This window comes from Bombina bombina, chromosome 3 (genome assembly GCF_027579735.1).
Source record: "Bombina bombina isolate aBomBom1 chromosome 3, aBomBom1.pri, whole genome shotgun sequence".
Taxonomy (NCBI): Eukaryota; Metazoa; Chordata; class Amphibia; order Anura; family Bombinatoridae; genus Bombina; species Bombina bombina.
The window spans coordinates 954,646,583-954,662,368 of record NC_069501.1 but is presented as its reverse complement, the minus strand read 5'-3'; positions in this window follow the sequence as shown (position 1 = coordinate 954,662,368).

The following is a 15,786-nucleotide window of genomic DNA, read 5'->3' as shown; positions in this document are numbered from 1 at the left end:
TGGGATGTAAATACGTTTATAACAGGTTCTTGCTTGTTCTCAACTAGCAGGTTCCTAATATATTTTTTGTGACTTACTGCTCAGAATATTCCTAGCTACTCAGCTACTTACTTAATATCGCTCCTTGTAAAAATATATTACTGATACTTAAAACAGTTGCTCATTTGGTATCTTATCTTAGCAATCTTATTATTTACTCTTGTATAAGATATATCTGTTTTGTGTTAACACTGGGTTAAAAACGTTAGATAATTCTGCTGCACCTATTCAGTGTGCAACACATGTGGCAGCCATAGAATTATCTTGTAGACAACCTGCAACTAAACTGATTCTTGATTTATGGGGTTCCACATTACTACTGAGTAATTCTTGTAGTTCCCTATTTTTCTACCTGCAGCACATAAATGATAATTATAACCATTCTCAGCAGCTGAGGCTCATTATAACATTTTACATTGCAGACATCCAGTTGCAGATTCTGACATAACATAATACCAAGCCAACGCTAGAAGAACTAATAAATTTAAGCATAACCATTGACAGACGTCTTAGGGAAAGGTATCATGAGAGGTCATACCATGATACATCTGTTAAGAGAAACCCTAGTTCCACTCTGGCAACAGCCACACCCAAGACTTGTGAACCAATGGATATAGGATTCCTGAGGGGGCCTCTCACAGGAGAAGCTCAGACGACGTAACAATAATCTTTGTATGTACTGTGCAGCTGTGGAGCACACCTTGAAAGACTGCCCTTCGCTTCAAAGACTACATAGGGGTAAGTCTTATGCCATACCTTATTGTTTAGGTACCCTTGTCTCCCAGATAGATTACTGTAAACTTCCATTTCTCTTGCAGTGGGATCATCATCAGGTCAACATCACAGGGATACTTGATTGTGGGGTGACTGCTTGTTATAGTTGATGTGAATAAAATTCCACTGGTGAAAAAGCAGTCTCCCATTTATTTAAGAGGTATAGATGGTAATCCTATTCCATCTGGACCGGTCCTTTATCAGACTATTCCACTCCTTATCACAACCCAGAATAACCATACAGAGTATCTTAGTTTTGATGTTATTAATTCTTCTGTCTTCCCATTGGTCCTCGGTTTACAATGGCTATCAGTACATAATCCTCAAATAAATTGGTCCACACTCACCCTCACTTTTAACTCTGATTTCTGCACTACTACCTGCATACCGACACATATTCTCCAAACAGTTGAATCTTCATTACATAGTTCAATACCACCAGAATACAGTGACTTCACTGATGTGTTTAGTAAAGTTGAGGCCGAGAATCTGCCACCACATCGTAAATACGATTGCCCTATCGACCTACTCCCCGGTGCAGAAATACCCTGCGGACATATATTTCCATTATCTAAACCAGAACTCACTCACTTAAGGTCTTATCTTGATGAGAACCTGAGGAAGGGTTTTATACGGCCCTCAACCTCACCAGCAGGGGCTGGCATGTTCTTTGTAATGAATAAGGATGGTAGCTTAAGACCAATTGTTGATTACAGACAGCTAAAAAAGGTGACTATAAAAAACCGTTACCCATTACCACTTATCCCAGAACTTATTGAAGACTTGAGGGTGCTAAATACTTCACCAAACTTGACCTAAGAGGGTCATACAACCTCATTCGAATAAGATCAGGTGACGAATGGCTGGCGGCGTTTCGTACTCGTTACAGACTGTACGAATACACCGTCATGCCATTCGGGCTCTGTAATGCCCCCGCCACCTTTCAGTTTTTTTTATTAACGACTTATTTAAGGATATATTGGATGTTTACTCAGTAATCTATTTGGATGACATCTTAATTTACTCTAAAACTTATGAAGAACATATAAAACATGTTTGAAAGGTACTTGCCAGATTAAGAAGCAATTACTTATATGCCAAGATAGAAAAATGCATCTTCCATGCCCAAACTATCCGTTTCTTGGGTGACCAAATATCTCCAAATGGAATAAGCATGGAAGATACTAAGATCCAAACCATACTAAACTTGCCAGTGCAAAGAACGAAGAAGGATATCCAGAAGTTCATGGGATTTGCCAACTTCTATTGGAAGTTCATTAAGAACTTCTCTTTTCTGGCTAAACCTTTAACTACATTAACAAAAGCTAACGTACCTTTCCATTGGTCTATCGACTCTCAAAAAGCTTTTGAGTATTTCAAACAAAGATTCACTTCAGCTCCCATACTCAGACACTGTAACAATTCTCTTTATGGTTTCAATGAGAATTATATATTTTGTAGCTTTTGTAATCAAACCCCAAAAGTATCCTTTAACTTAGGGAGGGAGTTACAATGAGCGAGTTTTAATAATACAGCAAAATGGGAAGCAGTGAATGCTTCAATGATATTTGTGTCTCCTAGAGCTTTATGTAATCTTTAGGAAAACAAGTAAATGATACTTGGTCAGGCTACAACTTCAAGTGGTTAAACTGTATCAGCTTGTTTGTAGTTTTCACACACACACACTCTTCACTCAGGCACGCTAGTTCACATAAAAACAGAATGGCTTTTTATATACAGAGAGTCAATTGCATCAAGACAGGTAACCGAACTATCAGCAAGTTTAAGCAAGTTCGTTGGTTCCAATAATAGAAATGGATATGATATAGCCCAGATAGAGTTTAGTAACTGATCACCTTGATAAGAATGTAGAGCTATTTTGTTAGTACCTGTTCGGCGAGGAGCGTTGCAAGCTGAGACTGCAGCGTGTGTGTGACTCACTTCCGGTGCTGCGGTAGCTGTGTTTCTCTGTCTGTCTTGTAAACAGCGCCTGGAAATCCGCAGTGAAAAGGAGAGTTGATTCTGGATTAAGGTTTGCTGTGGAATAACAAAAGTCTTCTTGTTCCTATGAGTGAATGAGAGATTAGAAAACCAAAGAAGTTTTAAGTTTGAAACAAGTTTCAGAACCCTAAACGGGTATCACAAAAGATATAGCTGGAAGAGCCAGAAGGTGCTAGTAGCTTGAAGTAGCGTTAGTCCTTCAATATTCAGGCAAGGAATGAGCAAAACAGGAAGCCTTATAAAGGATCAGAGAGGTGGGAGGGGATATACCTTAAAGGTATATCACATACCCCCCCCCGTCAAGATCCCCCAAATCCCCCAGTCAAGAAGGCTTGTCAGGATATCGACGATGAAAGGCTGCTTGCAGTCTAGGAGCGTGAATATCCAAGTGAGACACCCAGGAATTCTCCTCCAACCCATAACCCCTCCATTTAACGAAATACTGAAGAACACCCCGATACGTACGGGAATCAAGTATCCGTTCGACCTCAAATTCAGGTCCATCCTTAAGCATTAGAGGAGGAGGCGGCAAACCCTTCTGAAGAGAGGTGTAGGGCTTTAAGAGTGATACATGAAAAACTGGGTGTAGTTTACAGTCAGGTGGTAGTTTCAACTTGACAGCATTTGAGTTGATGATGGAGACTATAGGAAAAGGTCCTAAGTATTGATTGGCCAATTTCTTGCTGGGGAGTTGGAGTTTCAGATGTTTAGTGGATAAAAGCACAGAATCACCGACTTTGTAGGAGGGAGTTGGAGAGTGATGCGAATCATAGTATTTCTTCTGGCGTGCTTTCGCTTCAAATAAATGGAGTTTGATTATTTTTAATCTGTCTTCTAAAGTCGAGGAGAAGTCAGTTGCACCTGGGCATGGTACTGCTACATGAGATAAAGCTATTGTGGATGGATGGTAACCATAGGTGGCAAAGAAAGGTGTCATCTTAGTGGAACTTGAGATCGAGTTATTGTATGAAAATTCCGCCATCGGCAGATAGTCAATCCAGTCATCTTGTAGATGGGTGAGGTAACATCGTAAGAACTGCTCTAATGTTTGGTTCAAACGTTCAGTTAGACCATTTGTCTGTGGATGAAATGCTGTCGAATATCTCGTATCTATTTTCAAAAGTTTGCAGAGGGACCTCTAGAAAGAAGAGGTAAACTGTGTCCCTCTGTCTGTGATTATGGTTGAGGGAATGCCATGTAAACGTACTATGTGATCTAAGAAAACTTTAGCAGTGGCTGTAGCGGTAGGAAGTTTTTTAAGAGGTAGAAAGTGTGCCAATTTAGTCAGATGGTCGACGACTACTAGTATAGTGTTGTGTTGTTGAGAAACTGGTAGATCCACTATAAAGTCCATTGATATGATGGACCATGGTACACTCGGTATTGGCAGAGGTGTGAGATAACCTATTGGTTTTTTGTGTATAACTTTGTTCCTTGCACAGGTGTCACAGGATTTTATATACGTTTCAATATTACGTTCCATTTGAGGCCACCAGAAATAACGTTTGATTAGCTCAGTGGTTTTTTGTACACCTTTGTGCCCAGCCAAGACGTTATCATGATGGTGTTGTAGAATGATTCCTCTGAGTGTTCTGGGAACATATATTTTACCATGATGTAGGTAAAGGCTTGTTTTGATATCCTTTACACAATCCCTAGGTAAATCTTTTTCTTTGTTGACCTCTAGTATGATCTCTTTTTCTAGAGTTGTGAGGGATCTTAGGAATTTTTCGTGGGCAATGATCGGATTTAAAGTTTCGGAATGTAACTTGTTTTCAGAAATTCGGGATAGGGCATCAGCTTTTATATTAGATGTGCCAGGCTTGTATGTGATTAAAAAATCGAACCTATCAAGGAATAGGGACCATCTTACTTGACGCGCAGACAGTGTCTTGTTTTTTCTCAGATATTCGAGATTTTTGTGATCGGTGTAGATCAAGAAGGGGACTGAAGATCCCTCCAAAAGATGCCTCCATTGCTCCAAAGAACATTTGATCGCTAATAATTCCTTATCACCAACATTGTAGTTTACTTCGGCTGGAAGTAAAGATCTTGAATAGAATGCAATTGGATGTAGTTCTTGTGTAGTTTTATTTCTTTGTGACAGGACGGCTCCAATACCCAAATTAGAGGCGTCAACCTCTAAAATAAATTGTGAACTGTAATCTGGTAATGTCAGAACAGGTGCTGAGGTAAAATGATGTTTTAAGTCACTGAATGCCTTCTGAGCTTCATTATTCCATTTGTAGGGGAAGTTTTTCCTGGTGAGTAAGGTGAGTGGTTTAACTACCATTGAGAAGTTTTTAATAAACTTTCAATAGAAGTTTGAGAATCCCAAAAACCTCTGGAGAGCTCGAACAGTCTTGGGTTCTGGCCAGTTACATATAGTACTGATCTTGTCCGGATCCATTTGGATTTTGTTTGGTGAGATTACATAACCAAGAAACTTTATTTCCTGGACATGGAAATTGCATTTTTCCATTTTTGCAAACAATCTGTGTTCTCGTAACCTTGTCAGAACCCACCTTACGTGTTTCTCATGTTCTTGAAGAGTTTTGGAGTATACCAAAATGTCATCTAAGTAAATAATGACGCATATATCTGTAAGATCATGAAAAATCTCGTTGATAAAAAATTGAAAGGTTGCTGGGGCATTTGTTAACCCAAATGGCATCACGTTGTATTGAAATAGCCCATAGCGGGTCCTAAAGGCTGTCTTCCACTCATCTCCTTTTTTGATGCGAATCAAATTATATGCACCTTTGAGGTCCAGCTTAGTGTAAACCGTGGCGTTTGTAAGTCTTTCTATGAGCTCCGGAATGAGGGGTAGAGGGTAGCGGTTCTTTATGGTTATGGAGTTTAAGGCTCTATAGTCTATAATCGGACGGAGTGAGTGGTCCTTATTTTTTACGAAAAACATGCCAGCTGCTGCTGGTGAGGTGGAATGTGAAATAAAACCTTTTTTAAGATTTTCGTCCAAATAGGAGCGAAGGTGAGATAATTCTTTTTGGGATAATGGATATATTTTACCATATGGGACCACCGATCCAGGTATTAGATCTATCGGGCAGTCGAAAGGCCTGTGTGGAGGTAGACTTTCGGCCTCTTTTAGATCAAATACATCTACCAAATCCGAGTATACCATGGGTAAACCAGTCTCAATGTTACCTATGGAAACATGTGGATAACAGGTTGTGGAACAATAGTCAGAGGAGAGTTGCAAAGAGTTACATTTGTGGATTATGAAGGTGTAACCAAGAATATCCCAGAATAACTGTATGTTTGTCAATGGGTATTATGTCATATGTGAGATATTCAGTATGACCTTGTATTGTTGTTGTAAGAAGTGGAATAGTGTGATGAGTTATTGGACCATGTTGAATAAGAGTACCATCAATTAATTTGACAAAGACTGGCTGCTTTTTACACACAGTAGGGATTTTATTCTTTTTAACATAAGTGATATCTATATATAATCCAGATGCTCCTGAGTCTATTAAGGCGTCAGTCAGTATATGTGTTTGGTCCCACTGCAAAGAAATGGAAATAGTGAGTTGATTTGGTACACTTATGGTACATATAGATTCAAATTTTTTTATCTTACCCTTCTTTTGTTTGGCCAGTAAAGGGCATGTAGAGACAGAATGATCCTTATGGGCACAGTAAAGACAGAGATTGGCCAATCTCCTTCTGGTCTTTTCCTCAGGGGTCAAAGGTCCTTTAATGGAACCTATTTCCATAGGAATGGCTTGAGAGGTGTTTCTTTCTTGTACTGATGTGGATGGTAACAGGCGTCGTGTTGGAGACTCATAGAAGCCTTTTTCAGCTTTTCTTTCTCTCAATCTACGATCCAAGGTAGTACTAAGTTTGATTAATGCTGTAAGTGTTTCCGGTATTTCTAAGCGGGAGAGTTCATCTTTCAATGATTCAGAGAGCCCTAATCGAAATTGATTTTTTAAACTGATCTCATTCCAGAGAGAATCGGCAGCCCACATCTGGAAGTCGGTGGTATATTCTTCCACTGTTCTCTTTCCTTGTTTGAGAGCCCTTAATTTAGTTTCAGCATTCAGTTGACTATTAGAATCCTCATAAAGGCTTGAGAGTGCTGTGAAGAATTCCTGCAAGGAATCTAGAATCGGATTATTATTTTCGAAAAATCGGTTAGCCCAAGTACGAGGTTCACCAATCAGGAAAGAGATGGTAGTGCAAACTTTTATACGATCTGTGGGATAAGTGCGTGGCTTCATGGAAAATAATAAATGACATGCATTCTTAAAATCACGAAATTCTGACCTTTTCCCAGAGAAAGGTCTGGGAAGTTGTATGTGAGGTTCAGAGATTTGTGATTCTTTAGCGGTTAAACAGTCTTTAATCAGTTGTCTTATTGCTTTATTTTCAGCCTGAAGGTCTGTGAGAGCACGTGCCACAAAATCAAGTTTTGCTTAATCTCATTAGGATCCATGGTTGCTGTATTTATTAGGTACCCGGAACCTAATGTCAATTGGCCTGAATATTATGTAACAATTCTCTTTATGGTTTCAATGAGAATTATATATTTTGTAGCTCTTTTGTAATCAAACCCCAAAAGTATCCTTTAACTTAGGGAGGGAGTTACAATGAGCGAGTTTTAATAATACAGCAAAATGGGAAGCAGTGAATGCTTCAATGATATTTGTGTCTCCTAGAGCTTTATGTAATCTTTAGGAAAACAAGTAAATAATACTTGGTCAGGCTACAACTTCAAGTGGTTAAACTGTATCAGCTTGTTTGTAGTTTTCACACACACACACTCTTCACTCAGGCACGCTAGTTCACATAAAAACAGAATGGCTTTTTATATACAGAGAGTCAATTGCGTCAAGACAGGTAACCGAACTATCAGCAAGTTTAAGCAAGTTCGTTGGTTCCAATAATAGAAATGGATATGATATAGCCCAGATAGAGTTTAGTAACTGATCACCTTGATAAGAATGTAGAGCTATTTTGTTAGTACCTGTTCGGCGAGGAGCGTTGCAAGTTAAGACTGCAGCGTGTGTGTGACTCACTTCCGGTGCTGCGGTAGCTGTGGTTCTCTGTGTGTCTTGTAAACAGCGCCTGGAAATCCGCAGTGAAAAGGAGAGTTGATTCTGGATTAAGGTTTGCTGTGGAATAACAAAAGTCTTCTTGTTCCTATGAGTGAATGAGAGATTAGAAAACCAAAGAAGTTTTAAGTTTGAAACAAGTTTCAGAACCCTAAACGGGTATCACAAAAGATATAGCTGGAAGAGCCAGAAGGTGCTAGTAGCTTGAAGTAGCGTTAGTCCTTCAATATTCAGGCAAGGAATGAGCAAAACAGGAAGCCTTATAAAGGATCAGAGAGGTGGGAGGGGATATACCTTAAAGGTATATCACAGACCCCCTAACCCGGGTCTCCAGTTTATTATGGAAATTGACGCTTCCGATTATGCTATCGGTGCGGTACTCTCCCAAAGGGAGGAACTAAAGCAACCACTACATCCAGTTGCCTTTTACTCTCGTTGTCTTACTTCATCCGAACAACACTACCCCATTGGGGAGAAAGAGCTTCTAGCGATCAAGGACTCTCTCCAGCATTGGAGACATCTGTTAGAAGGCACTGTATCGCCAAAAATAATATACACTGATCATCGTAATCTAGAATTCCTCAAGACCACCAGGACCTTAACAGCAAGACAGGTTAGGTGGAACCTGTTCTTCTCTAGATTCAACTTCCAGATAGTGTACAGGCCTGCTATCAAGAATGGGAAAGCGGATGCACTATCCAGACTTCCTAACAAAACAAATTGTATAAATACTAACCAAACGATTATTCCAGAAAAAAAAATCTTATTTTTCGCCATGGATTTCACTACTCAGCTCCAGCAAGAGCAATTGAAGGACCACACTAAACCCATTGAGGATTTACAACTCAACCAAAACGGATTATATTGTCACCATAACCAAATCTACGTACCTGTAGTTCTTAGAGACATTCTCCTACACTCTTGTCACGAGTCACCTTTAGCAGGACATCCAGAAATAAACAAAACCCAGGAACTGATAAAAAGAACTTATTGGTGGCCACAGATGACGAAGGACATAACCGACCATGTTGTTACCTGTAAAATTTGTACTATATCCAAACGGTCAAATCAACTTCCTTATGGACTTCTACTCCCTCTTTCAACGCCTACTAGACCATGGAAGGAAATTGCGCTCGATTTCATAGTAGATCTCCCTAAATCATCTGGGTATACCACCATTTTGGTAGTTGTAGACTTATTTAGTAAGATGGTACATTTTATACCCTACCACAAGTTACCCACTGCTTCTGAAACAGTGCAGCTCTTGCTCACAAACATCTTCAGACTCCATGGATTACCTGATACTATTTTCAGTGATCGTGGATCACAATTCCGTAGCAGATTTTGGTCAGAATTCTGCAAATCCTTTGCTATCCATAAAAGACTCACCACAGCCTATCACCCACAATCCAATGGTCAGACTGAAAGATGCAACCAATGGTTGGAACAATTCCTAAGGATATTCTGTTCCTCTCAACAAGATCAATGGTTTCCTAAACTGCCATACGCTGAGTTCGGTTACAACAACTCAGTTCACTCATCAACTAAACGTACACCTTTCTTCGTAAATTATGGATTCCATCCCACTTTCCAGCTTCTATCAGACAACTTAAGTACATCTTCCACCGTTACCGAACTGTCTTACTCCATCTCCTCTAGCTTCTGTACCATTCATACCGCACTCGAAGATGCAAAAGACGTACAGAAACGTTATTATGATAAAAAGAGAAGACCTTCTCCCCAATATGCAGTGGGAGACTTGGTATGGTTATCAACAAAGAACCTCCGCCTTACCACCCCGTCTAGGAAACTCTCCCCTCTCTTTATCGGACCATATCCTATAGTGCGTATAATCAATGATAATGCACTGCAGCTAAAACTGCCAGACGACTTAAGAATCCATCCGACCTTTCACTTTTCTTTATTGAAACCCTATCATGCTGTTCGTGATACTACCTCTTCCAGTTTTACTCCTCCTGTTTCTATAGATCCCAACACGGAGTATGAAGTTCACTCTATTGTGGATTTGAGACGCTCTTGTGGAACCCTCCAATACCTGGTACGTTGGAAGGGATACAGTCAGGATGAGAACTCCTGGGAACCAGCTGTTAACATATCAGCACCCAGGTTGGTCTCCCAGTTTCACCAACGCAACCCTGATCGTCTCCGTCCTTGAGCAGTGGGACTGCTCCTTGAAGGGGGAGCCCTGTCATATATATTAATATATATATATATCCTGGTTCTCATGCTGTATTATCTTACTTGCAACATATCATTTACTATAAGAACTGTTCCTTTAAGGCTTTATTATTGGGCACCCTATTTATAGGCACCAAGACTATAGATCATTGCTTGGTATTGATTGCTGTTATCCAGCTGTTGTTTCCTGAGTCTCCTATTGCTGTCAGCAGAACCGGATCCCTCTCTCCTAGAACATAGGAACTACTTTTCTTAACCTGCTGGAACTTTGGAATTCATACGCGGTGACGTCACACGCCACCGCAACTCGATTCTCAACTTCTGGCTCCGGACTCCAAACCTCAAGCCTCCGTTAACGGACAGGAAGATTTCGCTAGCCACCTGCACAAATCCAGGTAGGAGCTTAAGGCAAGCCTAGATTATAATTTTCACCCTGCAGCCTCTATCCGGCTAACCTGCTGCAATACTGTGGGATGTAAATACGTTTATAACAGGTTCTTGCTTGTTCTCAACTAGCAGGTTCCTAATATATTTCTTGTGACTTACTGCTCAGAATATTCCTAGCTACTCAGCTACTTACTTAATATCGCTCCTTGTAAAAATATATTACTGATACTTAAAACAGTTGCTCATTTGGTATCTTATCTTAGCAATCTTATTATTTACTCTTGTATAAGATATATCTGTTTTGTGTTAACACTGGGTTAAAAACGTTAGATAATTCTGCTGCACCTATTCAGTGTGCAACACATGTGGCAGCCATAGAATTATCTTGTAGACAACCTGCAACTAAACTGATTCTTGATTTATGGGATTCCACATTACTACTGAGTAATTCTTGTAGTTCCCTATTTTTCTACCTGCAGCACATAAATGATAATTATAACCATTCTCAGCAGCTGAGGCTCATTATAACATTCTACATTGCAGACATCCAGTTGCAGATTCTGACATAACATAATACCAAGCCAACGCTAGAAGAACTAATAAATTTAAGCATAACCATTGACAGACGTCTTAGGGAAAGGCATCATGAGAGGTCATACCATGATACATCTGTTAAGAGAAACCCTAGTTCCACTCTGGCAACATCCACACCCAAGACTTGTGAACCAATGGATATAGGATTCCTGAGGGGGCCTCTCACAGGAGAAGCTCAGACGACGTAACAATAATCTTTGTATGTACTGTGCAGCTGTGGAGCACACCTTGAAAGACTGCCCTTCGCTTCAAAGACTACATAGGGGTAAGTCTTATGCCATACCTTATTGTTTAGGTACCCTTGTCTCCCAGATAGATTACTGTAAACTTCCATTTCTCTTGCAGTGGGATCATCATCAGGTCAACATCACAGGGATACTTGATTGTGGGGTGACTGCTTGTTATAGTTGATGTGAATAAAATTCCACTGGTGAAAAAGCAGTCTCCCATTTATTTAAGAGGTATAGATGGTAATCCTATTCCATCTGGACCGGTCCTTTATCAGACTATTCCACTCCTTATCACAACCCAGAATAACCATACAGAGTATCTTAGTTTTGATGTTATTAATTCTTCTGTCTTCCCATTGGTCCTCGGTTTACAATGGCTATCAGTACATAATCCTCAAATAAATTGGTCCACACTCACCCTCACTTTTAACTCTGATTTCTGCACTACTACCTGCATACCGACACATATTCTCCAAACAGTTGAATCTTCATTACATAGTTCAATACCACCAGAATACAGTGACTTCACTGATGTGTTTAGTAAAGTTGAGGCCGAGAATCTGCCACCACATCGTAAATACGATTGCCCTATCGACCTACTCCCCGGTGCAGAAATACCCTGCGGACATATATTTCCATTATCTAAACCAGAACTCACTCACTTAAGGTCTTATCTTGATGAGAACCTGAGGAAGGGTTTTATACGGCCCTCAACCTCACCAGCAGGAGCTGGCATGTTCTTTGTAATGAATAAGGATGGTAACTTAAGACCAATAGTTGATTACAGACAGCTAAAAAAGGTGACTATAAAAAACCGTTACCCATTACCACTTATCCCAGAACTTATTGAAGACTTGAGGGTGCTAAATACTTCACCAAACTTGACCTAAGAGGGTCATACAACCTCATTCGAATAAGATCAGGTGACGAATGGCTGGCGGCGTTTCGTACTTGTTACAGACTGTACAAATACACCGTCATGCCATTCGGGCTCTGTAATGCCCGTGCCACCTTTCAGTTTTTTTATTAACGACTTATTTAAGGATATATTGGATGTTTACTCAGTAATCTATTTGGATGACATCTTAATTTACTCTAAAACTTATGAAGAACATATAAAACATGTTTGAAAGGTACTTGCCAGATTAAGAAGCAATTACTTATATGCCAAGATAGAAAAATGCATCTTCCATGCCCAAACTATCCGTTTCTTGGGTGACCAAATATCTCCAAATGGAATAAACATGGAAGATACTAAGATCCAAACCATACTAAACTTGCCAGTGCAAAGAACGAAGAAGGATATCCAGAAGTTCATGGGATTTGCCAACTTCTATCGGAAGTTCATTAAGAACTTCTCTTTTCTGGCTAAACCTTTAACTACATTAACAAAAGCTAACGTACCTTTCCATTGGTCTATCGACTCTCAAAAAGCTTTTGAGTATTTCAAACAAAGATTCACTTCAGCTCCCATACTCAGACACTGTAACAATTCTCTTTATGGTTTCAATGAGAATTATATATTTTGTAGCTCTTTTGTAATCAAACCCCAAAAGTATCCTTTAACTTAGGGAGGGAGTTACAATGAGCGAGTTTTAATAATACAGCAAAATGGGAAGCAGTGAATGCTTCAATGATATTTGTGTCTCCTAGAGCTTTATGTAATCTTTAGGAAAACAAGTAAATGATACTTGGTCAGGCTACAACTTCAAGTGGTTAAACTGTATCAGCTTGTTTGTAGTTTTCACACACACACACTCTTCACTCAGGCACGATAGTTCACATAAAAACAGAATGGCTTTTTATATACAGAGAGTCAATTGCGTCAAGACAGGTAACCGAACTATCAGCAAGTTTAAGCAAGTTCGTTGGTTCCAATAATAGAAATGGATATGATATAGCCCAGATAGAGTTTAGTAACTGATCACCTTGATAAGAATGTAGAGCTATTTTGTTAGTACCTGTTCGGCGAGGAGCGTTGCAAGCTGAGACTGCAGCGTGTGTGTGACTCACTTCCGGTGCTGCGGTAGCTGTGGTTCTCTGTGTGTCTTGTAAACAGCGCCTGGAAATCCGCAGTGAAAAGGAGAGTTGATTCTGGATTAAGGTTTGCTGTGGAATAACAAAAGTCTTCTTGTTCCTATGAGTGAATGAGAGATTAGAAAACCAAAGAAGTTTTAAGTTTGAAACAAGTTTCAGAACCCTAAACGGGTATCACAAAAGATATAGCTGGAAGAGCCAGAAGGTGCTAGTAGCTTGAAGTAGCGTTAGTCCTTCAATATTCAGGCAAGGAATGAGCAAAACAGGAAGCCTTATAAAGGATCAGAGAGGTGGGAGGGGATATACCTTAAAGGTATATCACATACCCCCCCCCGTCAAGATCCCCCAAATCCCCCAGTCAAGAAGGCTTGTCAGGATATCGACGATGAAAGGCTGCTTGTAGTCTAGGAGCGTGAATATCCAAGTGAGACACCCAGGAATTCTGCTCCAACCCATAACCCCTCCATTTAACGAAATACTGAAGAACACCCCGATACGTACGGGAATCAAGTATCCGTTCGACCTCAAATTCAGGTCCATCCTTAAGCATTAGAGGAGGAGGCGGCAAACCCTTCTGAAGAGAGGTGTAGGGCTTTAAGAGTGATACATGAAAAACTGGGTGTAGTTTACAGTCAGGTGGTAGTTTCAACTTGACAGCATTTGAGTTGATGATGGAGACTATAGGAAAAGGTCCTAAGTATTGATTGGCCAATTTCTTGCTGGGGAGTTGGAGTTTCAGATGTTTAGTGGATAAAAGCACAGAATCACCGACTTTGTAGGAGGGAGTTGGAGAGTGATGCGAATCATAGTATTTCTTCTGTCGTGCTTTCGCTTCAAATAAATGGAGTTTGATTATTTTTAATCTGTCTTCTAAAGTCAAGGAGAAGTCAGTTGCACCTGGGCATGGTACTGCTACATGAGATAAAGCTATACCATACTAAACTTGCCAGTGCAAAGAACGAAGAAGGATATCCAGAAGTTCATGGGATTTGCCAACTTCTATCGGAAGTTCATTAAGAACTTCTCTTTTCTGGCTAAACCTTTAACTACTACATTAACAAAAGCTAACGTACCTTTCCATTGGTCTATCGACTCTCAAAAAGCTTTTGAGTATTTCAAACAAAGATTCACTTCAGCTCCCATACTCAGACACTGTAACAATTCTCTTTATGGTTTCAATGAGAATTATATATTTTGTAGCTCTTTTGTAATCAAACCCCAAAAGTATCCTTTAACTTAGGGAGGGAGTTACAATGAGCGAGTTTTAATAATACAGCAAAATGGGAAGCAGTGAATGCTTCAATGATATTTGTGTCTCCTAGAGCTTTATGTAATCTTTAGGAAAACAAGTAAATGATACTTGGTCAGGCTACAACTTCAAGTGGTTAAACTGTATCAGCTTGTTTGTAGTTTTCACACACACACACACTCTTCACTCAGGCACGCTAGTTCACATAAAAACAGAATGGCTTTTTATATACAGAGAGTCAATTGCGTCAAGACAGGTAACCGAACTATCAGCAAGTTTAAGCAAGTTCGTTGGTTCCAATAATAGAAATGGATATGATATAGCCCAGATAGAGTTTAGTAACTGATCACCTTGATAAGAATGTAGAGCTATTTTGTTAGTACCTGTTCGGCGAGGAGCGTTGCAAGCTGAGACTGCAGCGTGTGTGTGACTCACTTCCGGTGCTGCGGTAGCTGTGGTTCTCTGTGTGTCTTGTAAACAGCGCCTGGAAATCCGCAGTGAAAAGGAGAGTTGATTCTGGATTAAGGTTTGCTGTGGAATAACAAAAGTCTTCTTGTTCCTATGAGTGAATGAGAGATTAGAAAACCAAAGAAGTTTTAAGTTTGAAACAAGTTTCAGAACCCTAAACGGGTATCACAAAAGATATAGCTGGAAGAGCCAGAAGGTGCTAGTAGCTTGAAGTAGCATTAGTCCTTCAATATTCAGGCAAGGAATGAGCAAAACAGGAAGCCTTATAAAGGATCAGAGAGGTGGGAGGGGATATACCTTAAAGGTATATCACATACCCCCCCCCGTCAAGATCCCCCAAATCCCCCAGTCAAGAAGGCTTGTCAGGATATCGACGATGAAAGGCTGCTTGCAGTCTAGGAGCGTGAATATCCAAGTGAGACACCCAGGAATTCTCCTCCAACCCATAACCCCTCCATTTAACGAAATACTGAAGAACACCCCGATACGTACGGGAATCAAGTATCCGTTCGACCTCAAATTCAGGTCCATCCTTAAGCATTAGAGGAGGAGGCGGCAAACCCTTCTGAAGAGAGGTGTAGGGCTTTAAGAGTGATACATGAAAAACTGGGTGTAGTTTACAGTCAGGTGGTAGTTTCAACTTGACAGCATTTGAGTTGATGATGGAGACTATAGGAAAAGGTCCTAAGTATTGATTGGCCAATTTCTTGCTGGGGAGTTGGAGTTT